This window comes from Maniola jurtina, chromosome 16 (assembly GCF_905333055.1).
Source record: "Maniola jurtina chromosome 16, ilManJurt1.1, whole genome shotgun sequence".
NCBI classification, from domain to species: domain Eukaryota; kingdom Metazoa; phylum Arthropoda; class Insecta; order Lepidoptera; family Nymphalidae; genus Maniola; species Maniola jurtina.
This window is the reverse complement of record NC_060044.1, coordinates 6,026,110-6,037,214: the sequence shown is the minus strand read 5'-3', so window position 1 is coordinate 6,037,214 and position 11,105 is coordinate 6,026,110. Positions and strand designations below refer to the sequence as shown.

The window sequence follows — 11,105 nt, the reverse complement described above, 5'->3', positions numbered from 1 at the left end:
CGGGCACGCGAGGTTTGCCCAGTTTTGCCAACTGCGGGCCTGTTTCAAAAAATGGCAGCTCGTTACCAGGGGTTACTTTCATTTGGTTTGATTCAATCCACACTAATATTATAAATGCGAAAGTGTGTCTATCTGTCTGTTTGTCTGCTAGCTTTTTACGGCCCAAGAGGTTAACCAATTTTGATGAAATTTGGCATAGAGTTAGTTTACATCACGGAGATTTTTATCCTGGGAAATTAAAGAGGGAACTCTTTGCATTAAAAAAAAAATCCACGCGGATGAAGTCGGGGGCATCATCTAGTACTCTTTATTGTACCAGTAAAGTGAAGTTAACTCCTAAAAAAATATCAGAAGCAGACTTTTTGCTTTTCATATGTATTAAAAGTGCAACTCTTAAAGTTTTTATGGTAAGGCTATAAAAATTAGCAAAGTGTTTTTGTTAAACTGATACTTATCATATTTTTACACACCTTAAATAATATTTTTATTGGCACGTGATAGCAGCTCAATAATTTATGCTACTGATAATATGATGCAATACTTTTGCAATACAAATGCGTCTATGTAGGCAATACTATTAGTTGTGGTTAAAGAATTTTTAGTTAGTTAGTTAGTTAGTAGTAATAACTTACTTTTCACTAACCATTGCTTTTGACAACACGCTTCTCACGCCTTCCTAAAGCTAACTGGAAGATATGGTTCTCACCATTTTTTTTGACTTGGGCTGTATAAAATGTGTATGTGAAAATAAATAGAAATTTTGTCGCCATTGGTAGTTTGAAGGGGTCTAATACAAGCAGAGTGGCGCAGTGGAAGCGTGCTGGGCCCATAACCCAGAGGTCCGTGGATCGAAACCACGCTCTGCTAATATCACAACTACTTTGCATTATTTTTACTTACTCTTTACTAAACATTCTTTTGACACGTCTCTCACGCCTTCCTAACTGGGAGCTAAGGTTATCACTTATCACCATCTTTTGTGACTTGGGCTGTATAATAATTTGAAAAGAAATAGAAATTTTGTCACTATTTGTAGTTTGAAAGGGTCTATCTAGTACAAGCAGAGTGGCGCAGTGGAAGCGTGCTGGGCCCATAACCCAGAGGTCCGTGGATCGCAACCATGCTCTGCTAGTATCATAACTATTTTGCATTATTTTTACTTACTTTTTTACATATCTATGCTTTTTACTAATCATTGCTTTTGACAACACGCCTCTCACGCCTTCCTAAAGTTAACTGGAAGATAAGGTTCTCATCATGTTTTGTGACTTTGGCTGTATGATAATTTGAAAAAAAAAAAAAAAAAAATAGAAATTTTGTTGCCATTGGTAGTTTGAAAGGGTCTAATACAAGCAGAGTGGCGCAGTGGAAGCGTGCTGGGCCCATAACCCAGAGGTCCGTGGATCGAAACCACGCTCTGCTAATATGACAACTATTTTGCATTATTTTTACTTACTTTTTATTAATCATTGCTTTTGACACGTCTCTCACGCCTTTCTAACTGGGAGCTAAGGTTATCACTTCTCACCATCTTTTGTGACTTGGGCTGTATAATAATGTGAAAAGAAATAGAAATTTTGTTGTTATTGGTAGTTTGAAAGGGTCTAGTACAAGCAGAGTGGCGCAGTGGAAGCGTGCTGGGCCCATAACCCAGAGGTCCGTGGATCGAAACCACGCTCTGCTAATACATATAATATTTTGTTCTATTTGGTATATTACATAAAGTTTATATCAGATTTTTATAATGCTTTTTTTGTTACTAAACCGAAAAATATTTATCTTTTTGAAACTAGAACTCCTACTAGGTATGTATTAAAAAAATAAACATCAAATAGGCATACATTCTCATTTCTCACCGCTTTGGGTTATAAAAGCACTAACAGGATTCATAAACTCAAGTCGGTAACAGTTTGCATTTCTACTTACTGTTAATTAACACAGCTTGCATTTATCCGGTATTAAACCTTCCCATTCTTCCTTCCTGCGTCGCTTCCTCAATTTTGAGGATCGTGGCTCCCCTTTGACGCAATCCTTGCTACGATGTTTTTCCATTGCACTCTGTTTTTTGCCGCATGGATTGCATCACAGATGGGTGTGTTGACCGCTTCTTTTATTTGGTCTGACCAACGTCTCGGGCTACGTCCGCGGGGTCTCTTTCCTTCGATCTTACCAGTGACCATGAGTTTTTCAATATTGCTGGCGTTCTTCCTTGCGATGTGACCGAAGTACTCAAGGGTCCTCCGCAGACAGATGTTAGCTAGCCTCATCTTTATCTTAAGTTTGTTAAGTATTGAGACGTTGGTTCGATGTTCAGTCCATGATATGTTGAGCATGCGTCGCCAACATCATTCTTCCCATTCTTATTGGAACACCTAATACCCGTTACTTCGTCAGCGGAGAGCTATGCAAACTTCTCGTTATGTTTTGTCTATTACCTATGCCCCGTGTAAAAATTCCACTTGAAGGACTATTTCTTTGATAGTCTGCAATTGAATTATTTTTTGCTAACTTGCCAAAATGCTTGCCCATTACGTATCATCAGCGTTTAATAAAGCGTCATATTAATTACTAGCGACCCGCCCCGGCTTCGCACGGGTGGACACTACCACGAAAAATCCTATCTATTTTCCGGGATAAAATATAGCCTATACGGATTCGGAAGAATCCCTCTAAGTAATGGTAAAAGAAATTTTGAAATCGGTCCAGTAGTTTTTGAGCCTATTCAATACAAACAATCAAATACAAAAATACAAAGGTTTCCTCTTTATAATATTAGTATAGATTACCACTACTCATATTATAATAAATGCAAAAGTGTGTTAGTTGGATTGTCCTCCAATCACGTCGCAACGGAGCAATGGATGGATGGGATTTTTTGGTTCCATGGTTAAAGACCTGGATATGGCATAGGCTACCTTTTTATCCCGGAAAATCAAAGAGTTCTTACGGGACTTTTAAAACATAAGTACACGCGGATGAAGCCGCGGGCATCAGCTAAGTAGTAAAAGACCATCACATAAAACTAAAAACCTCAGTTATAGAAAAGCTTTTGATCTATTTTGGGGGAAAAAATCATGGATTTGCTATAAAATTTTTGTTTGGTACTAAAAACTTCCTTTCATGTCTTACTAAGAAAAAAGATGGCTTGGATTCATATTTTTAGATATTTTACGAGAAACTAACTTGAAACTGTGTTTAGGCTCAAAACGATCTGTACTTTATTGCAGCCCAAGCACAATCAGTGAGAGAACATAGTATCTCACGGCTTTTTTATCGAAAAAAAACGGCCAAGTGCGAGTGGCTGTTGGGCGGGCGGACGGACAGACGGACGGACGGACAACAAAGTGATTCTATAAGGGTTCCGTTTTTCCTTTTGAGGTACGGAACCCTAAAAATAGTAGAAAATCAGCGGAAGAGATGTGTATACCGATTGCTCAAGTTGCTGATATAAAATCGAGACTCTTTATGAAAGTGATTATAAGTATTCTCTATGTATCTAAGTATTTTGTCTCAGATTTTTAAAACCGTTGTTATTTTCTAATTGGTATAATTAAAATGAAATTATATTTTAGAAACAAAAAGAAGAAGAAAGTAACATGGTATGTGTGTCCTTATTTTTTATCTTTAAGACCTGTAATATTGAAAAACGTAATAGTTGCAATGATATCTGAGAAACCACAGACATAGATATTAATTTGAAGAGCATTCTACAAAATTTAATTGAGTGTGTGTGTGTGTGAATTCTTAGTATTTACAGTTCAAATAAGAACAAAACTTCGTTGGTATGGGGCGCAGTCGAGAAACACTCCTCTTAAAAAAATTACACGTAAATCGCTCACAAGTCGCTACATGGAATATACAAACAAAATATTGGTTATTATTCATGATGTAGTGCAATTTGATTCCGACGTCGACAAGACCGCTTATGTTGCTAAATTGTGAATAAAATCGGCCATGATTTATTTGAGACGCCAAAATAATCGCACGTGTAATATTTTTGACGGGAAGTGAGTTGTGAAATGGAATCTGAGAATTATGCTTCCCTTTTTCAATGCAAAGAAGCTTTGATGCTTACGCTTTTGTGATAAATAAAATTGTGCAAACGAATTAAAATGTAAAGATTTTTGTATTATAATTGATTCCTGATTGTAAGTAACATGGATTCATCATCAACGACGCTTGACTTCCATTCTCGGATATAGGACACATATAGGTCTTCTTTAATGAGCGCCACCACACCCAGTTCTCATCCTTCCTCATCCAGCCAAAGTCCATCCCACACATCCATAATTAAGTCATCTAGTTATCGTAGAAAATCGATAAAGTTGGTCCCATTATATTCAGCAACAATATTGCCACAGAACATTGAAGACTTGATCCAAATGTTAACAGGCTAAACGATAAAATATATGAGTGCAATATAGACGCCAGTTTGCTTTGGTATAGATAAAGTTGGACTTGTTGGATAAAAATCAGTCTCAGATAAGAAATGGGCGTCTGCCTTACCTCACTCCTTTTGCTGTATAATATGTAAGATTTTCCTTGAATGTAGAAGAACTTGTGAGTCTGTATATGCTAAGCTACATAATATGTTCTCATATAGTCAGATTAAATATTTATACAGTCATACACACAGTCATAGTTTAGACAGTACAATGTTTATGAAATATATATTAATTGAGATAGAGTATCATATTACAAAGCTGAATATTAAATTCATTGTGTAAATTGGAGTTATTTATGCACTAATCAACAAATTAGATCACTCTATTTTATGAGTTAAATATTTTATGTGCATAAATATTGAAATAGCTTGTTAGATTCTGGTTTATGTTATAATTTGTAAATGTTGACCATAATTGGGGCTATGAAAACAGTTATTTATAGATAAATAATTTCGTTTCTAATTCGAACCGGTACCATATTATGGAACGCCCTTCCGGTATCGGTTTTCACCTCCACTTTCATTACCTTCAAGGCAAGCGAGCTCCATCTTACCCCTAGAAGCCTACCTGGGATGCTGAGGCACCCCAAAGCGTTACGTTTTCTTATTATTTCCGTTAGTACTTATTACACAGGATTGTGCGCTCACGTATTTTACTTTACTGTTACGCTCTTTTGATTAGTCCATCACACGGCTATAGAAGTTAATTCTTAGTGTTTAGATATTGTGTGCTCGCCGGTGGTGAGGGTGCTCAGGCACATGCACCTTGACATTATATTTCATAACTAGCTGACGCCCGCAACTTCGTCTGCGTGGATTCAGGTTTTTCAAAATTCCGTGGGAAACCTTTGAATTTTCGGGATGAAAAGTAGCCTATGTGCTAATCCAAGATATTATCTATCTACATTCCGAATTTCAGCCAAATCCGTCCAGTGGTTTTTGCGTGAAGGAGTAACAAACACACACACACACACACACACAAACTTTCGCCTTTGTAATATTTGGTTTCCACTGAAAATGCCGTCTTTTTAGGCCATCTCCTATCAATCGGCCATTCTGCTGGCTCACTTGACAAAAAGAAAATGCTTGAAAAAAAAGTAAAAGATAAGTTTAAACACACCCACTGAAGAAGAATTTAGAAGGAGACAAAGAAAGCTAATTGATCCTTTCACAAAAATAATTTCGGCATTGTTATTTGAATAACAAAAGGGTTGTTTGAAATAGAATATCAGTGGCAAATATAATTATGTACGAGGTAGCTTTTGTTTAAGGTCTATAGTAACTTTGTTATTATTTTGTACATCTGTCAATTTCATGGTCCAATGAGTCCTCAGAAATTGCGGCTGTTATCTACCGCAGATTGAATATTAAAAATATAATAAAACTTTCTTTAACAAGCTAGAGTTTTTCTAATGATAAAAAAATCGCAAAATCGACCACAGTTTTTTTTCCACATATTTTTTTTTACAGTTACGTTTGAAAATATAGATTTTCCGGGGCGCTTGAGGGGCACATTTTGTCAACAGATTGTTTTTTTGCACTGTAGTTTTGTTTCTCATAAAACTCTATTTTCTCATAAAAAATAAGTTTGATCTGGTAGGTAATTTGGCGAAAGTCTAGCACAAGCAGAGTGGCGCAGTGGAAGCGTGCTGGGCCCATAACCCAGAGGTCCGTGGATCGAAACCACGCTCTGCTAATATGACTTAATATTTTACTGTGATATTTTACTGCGCACTATTTAGTAATTTTGATACGGTTGTCAATAGTTGATAGTTTAAAGGTGTCTCCTAAAAGCAGAGTGGCGCAGTGGAAGCGTGCTGGGCCAATAACTTAGAGGTCCGTGGATCGGAACCAAGCTCTGTTATCACGTAGCAGGTACCTACCTCTTAAGTATTAACTAACTTTTTGCAATTTACCTACTGTAACAACACAATTTCTTGATTCAAAATATCGATTTAGGTTTCGAATCATTTTAGCCTTCTACTACCCGTATCACAAATACGAAAGCGAGTTTTTTGTTTGTTTGTCTTTCAATCAATCCATAAAAAAATCACGTTCGCGTTCATCCGTTCATTTTTTGCATCGATATAATATTAAAGTAGTTCAGACAAGGACTTACGTATGTAAGTAACCATACTTGTTACTTTTAATCCCTGAAAATTTTTAATAACGCGATTTTTAGTAAATGAAATTCGCGCGGACGAAGTCGCTCGCATTAGCTAGTAGCGTGGCCTTATATATTTTATTCATTGATTTTATTATTTTCAAAGCGGCGTTTTTGAAGATCAGAATTTAAACTACCTGGGATACCCGATAGCACCCATAGTCGGCATGTTTATCATTTCAAAGCAATAATGTTTACGACTCCCGTCTACATAGATACAATACGATTACACAACCAATTTCAACGAAGTAATAGAATCTAGTCTAAGCATATTTGCTCGACTTTGGCTTTTATTGTGTTTAAACCGATTCCTGCAATTCATTTTTTCCCGTCCCGCCCGTAAAGAGCGGCCACATTGCGCCAGGAAACCGTCATTATTGAAATGTCTGAGCTTGAGACCACCCGCGACACACAGATAAGTAGTTGAGAAAGCATTTTTTGCGGTAATCCGAATGCATACACACGAACACAAGAGATAAGCAGCTTTTAGATTGCTAATGCATGACTCATGCATTTTTATCAAGCTTCTTATGACCAAGATAGGTATATTTTTGATCACATTTTATTTTGTACTAGCTTGAAACAACAAGTTGTCGCGTGATTTTTTTTCCCTACATCAATATTATAACACTAAAAAAATTGGCAATCAGACTACCGGATTATCACCCGAAACAATATTTCAAGAATAAAATGTAGGCAAATTCCGATTGGAAATAATATTGTAATATGACAAAAATTTGGAAAAACTTACAACTAGACTTAGCAATCGCCTGTCGGTGACACGATTTTGAAGTTTTTACGTGCCAAGAAGTTTTAATTTTCAAAAGCGAATAAAGGCTTTGTAGTCGCAAGGTCCGTATGTTCGGTGGTTCGTTGGTGGGCGCAGACGAGACTATTCCAAATATTCTACAAATTGCAAGATTGTTCCAGCGACGCGACGCGACATCACGACGTCGGTTACGTCGATAGATCGATTCCCGGGAAAGTGGTTTACTCCGTAATTGCCTAAAAAGCCTTTTACAATCTTTGACGGAAATGTACCAAATAATGTTATGTATTGGGATCATACTAATATTACAAATGCGAAAGTATATCTGTCTGTCTGTCTGCTACGTTTTCACGGCTCAACTGCTGAACCGATTTTAATGAAATTTGGTACGGACTTGGGATACAACCCGGGGAAGGACATAGGCTACTTTTTATCCCGGAAAATCAAAGAGTTCCTATGGGATTTTAAAAAATCGAAATTAACGCGTAATCCTCTAGTAAATGATAAATAAATAGTCATTTATTTAAGGCAATTTGGACCTATTCGAAACATAAACCTAAATAAATAGAAATGTACAATTGTTTCAAAACAATGAAATGAGAATAATAAAATAATAAACTTAAATAAAATTACAATTAAAATTTCAATGAAATTGAAATGATTTTAAGATGATTATTATGTTTTTGGTAATTTGTTTTGCAGCTTGTCAAACTGTAAAGGCCGATTCACACCAAGCACGTACACGTGACCACGCGCGTAGTGACGCCCGTGAATCCATAGACATGACAGCACGCATTACGTCTACGCGAACGTTCACGTCACGCAAGCGGTATGTCATATCTCATACAGTTCCATACATAACAACGTCATGATACGCGCTACGTCTACGCTTACGTGCTGCATACGCGTTTGGTGTGTCCCAGCTTTAAGCTAAGAATATTAATTACTTGATTATACCCGGGACATCGTGTGGGTGGATTTATCCTCAAACTCTTTGATTTTTCCGGGATAAAAAGTAGCTTAAGTAGCCTAGTAGTAGTGATGAAATAATGTGTAAAAAATTAAATTTTATGCCTAGGAAGTTAGATATCCTTCTTAGGTATGTTTTTAAAATATTTTTTGAAAATCTCGCTAGAAAATGAATAAAATGATTAAATTAATATTTACAGCACCATATTATAATAACAGTTTGCTAAGGGTCGATTTATACTAGCAGCGAATCGAAGCGAATATCTAAAATTTAGCATAGCATATTGACCTCTATCTCCAAATACAAAGCACCAATTTAAACGAGAAATAAAATGAAATAAAATCTGGACAAAAAGTTTGTGTTTTACGTGGTACAGATAGAAAGCAATATTAGGCTATGTGAATTCGATGCTAGTATAAATCAACCCTAACTACGTAAAATATCGTAATATCGACGCGAGAATACGTAAGTAAATAATATTATGAAAAGCAAACCTATTTTATGGCCGAATATTTAACCACACCGGATTCGTAACAAATTAAGTTTTAGTTTATGAAAAATCCACTCTGATTTTATCACAAAAGTTTACTTTTTAATAAAAGCGTAATAGTAAAATTACTGAATAACTAGCGTTAGAACATCGTTAGGGCTCAAAATTAAAAATATGGAGCATGAAACATTCTACTTTAGTAATTATCTTTCTCTCTCTGTGTGCCATAGGTTCTTTTCACTTCGGGTCGTGACCCTTTCTAATAAACTGACTGACTGATATTATAACAATGTGATTTAAAGTTGAACCCGAGGTCTAGATTTTAAATTCCGTGGCAATACTGGAGTTAGAGTAGATTCCTTAGATTGTAGGTATATGGTGTGTTTCCCTTGGTGCATATTGCGTAAAGTGAGTTACAATTTAATATTATGAAGATTCTTAATTCAATGCTTTACTTAATTCTCGACTTGTAACGAAAATTTACTGCCCCCTGCTTTCATCCATCATAACTCGGCGAGAGTGAAAAATTAGTTCAGAAACTCATGAACTAATACAACAACTATAAGTCAAGCCCTACGGAACGATAAATCTTGGTACATGTACAAGTTTATCTAATACAATATCTGTAATATACATTTGGCAGCAACTTGATTAGATCTTATAAATAAAAGGCTGAAATAAACACAAAGTGTGATGGAAACTGTACGGCAGGGCGTCACACTAAACGCGCGCGCTCTTGTACATCATACATAACATCATAGTACAAAATTATGAAACACACTGTAGTAAGCGACGAATACAACACACATACATACATTTAACAGTATAAAACGCCTTTATACAGTTTATACAACTACATTAAAAGTGATGTAATATTACAAATCTAAGTCAGCTGTTATCTCAGCATGAAATAGACTGCCGTTTTGTAGTATACTGCATGTTGTATAATTTTAGTGATCAATATTAACAGACGGACTGAATTAACTCCAAAAATTTTTTTTCCTTTCACTGTTTATTTCACTGGAATCAGTTAAAAGGTGCGTTATGTGTAGTTAGCACAAGTTTCTGCTAGACATTGCTTGGGACTGCTTGAGAAATTTCACTACCAAACCATGCCCCAACTCACTGAATGAGCATCAGTCATGGGTGCAGTCCGCACTATGCACGTGTCCCTATATAGGTATTCTTGCTCCGGTATAAAACAGCCCTAGGAGGCGTCTTAGACATGTTGCCACGCTGTCGTCACGGATTGTGTGTGTCTCATGCTTAAAAGGTTCCCGATGCAAATTTTCAATTCCGCTCACGGAATAAATCAAATAACTCCGCTGGATTTGCCGTCGTTGGCAAATGTGTCTTCATTCATGATGGCGGCCCAGCGCACGGGGAAACTATGGAGAGTCTTCTCACTCATTTCCAATTACCATATGCTTAATGTCTTCATGCTAAGATTTAATGTTTAATATCAAGAGAAACTGCATGGAGTTGGTACTAGTTCACTTATTGCATTTATGATATTAGTGTAGATAATAATATTATTTAGGTATATGAAAAATGAAAAACAAAGCTGCAAAAAGCAAATGTAAAAATTAAGTATTAATTAAAAAAAATATCGGTAGCTTTTTTTTATAGTTACCTAATTAGTAGGTAATCTAGAGACTCATTCACACTAGATTTTTATCAAACAGTTTTATTCTTGTTCTTATCGGACGAAGTCGCGGGTATCATCAAGTTTAATACCATATGAGAAGTTAATATTTCAACGACAAAGCCACTTCATTACATTTTATTCATGACAGACGTGGACAGGTTCGAGTAAAAATAGTCGTCAGTGCAATCGGTACGTAGTGACGGACAATGCATTCATTATTGAGATACACCCGCGTCTGTGCGCCTAGATACCGGCCTGCGAGCGGCTTTCTGTTAACGATTATTCTCCACTCGCCAGGATGAATCCAAACGATTACTTTTTTCCCCGTTCGACCAAAATCCATACCCATACTTAATATTATAAATGCGAAAGTGTTTCTGTCTGTCTGTCTGCTACCTTTTCAGGGCCCAACAGTTAAACCGATTCTGACGTAGCTTATATCCCGGGGAAGGACATAAGCTACTTTTTATCCCGGAAAATCAAAAAGTTCCCACGGGATTCCTAAAAAACCATCCGCTGAACCGATTTGTATGTTTGGTACTGAGCTAGCTTGCGTCCCTGTAATTGACCATAGGCATTTTATCCCGGAAAATCAAACAGTTCCCACGGGATCTTCAAAA

The 11,105-nt window shown here is 36.4% G+C and overlaps 4 non-coding genes across 4 annotated transcripts; all 4 read left to right on the top strand.

Moving 5' to 3' along the window:
• Window positions 1-795: 795 nt before the first annotated feature.
• On the top strand, window positions 796-867 carry Trnam-cau. The gene has a single exon. It is a non-coding gene; the product is annotated as a tRNA-Met (tRNA).
• Window positions 868-1,351: 484 nt separating this feature from the next.
• Window positions 1,352-1,423, top strand: Trnam-cau. The gene has a single exon. It is a non-coding gene; the product is annotated as a tRNA-Met (tRNA).
• Window positions 1,424-1,612: 189 nt separating this feature from the next.
• Window positions 1,613-1,684, top strand: Trnam-cau. The gene has a single exon. It is a non-coding gene; the product is annotated as a tRNA-Met (tRNA).
• A 4,384-nt stretch (window positions 1,685-6,068) lies between these two features.
• Trnam-cau lies at window positions 6,069-6,140 on the top strand. The gene has a single exon. It is a non-coding gene; the product is annotated as a tRNA-Met (tRNA).
• The last annotated feature ends 4,965 nt before the right edge of the window (window positions 6,141-11,105 follow it).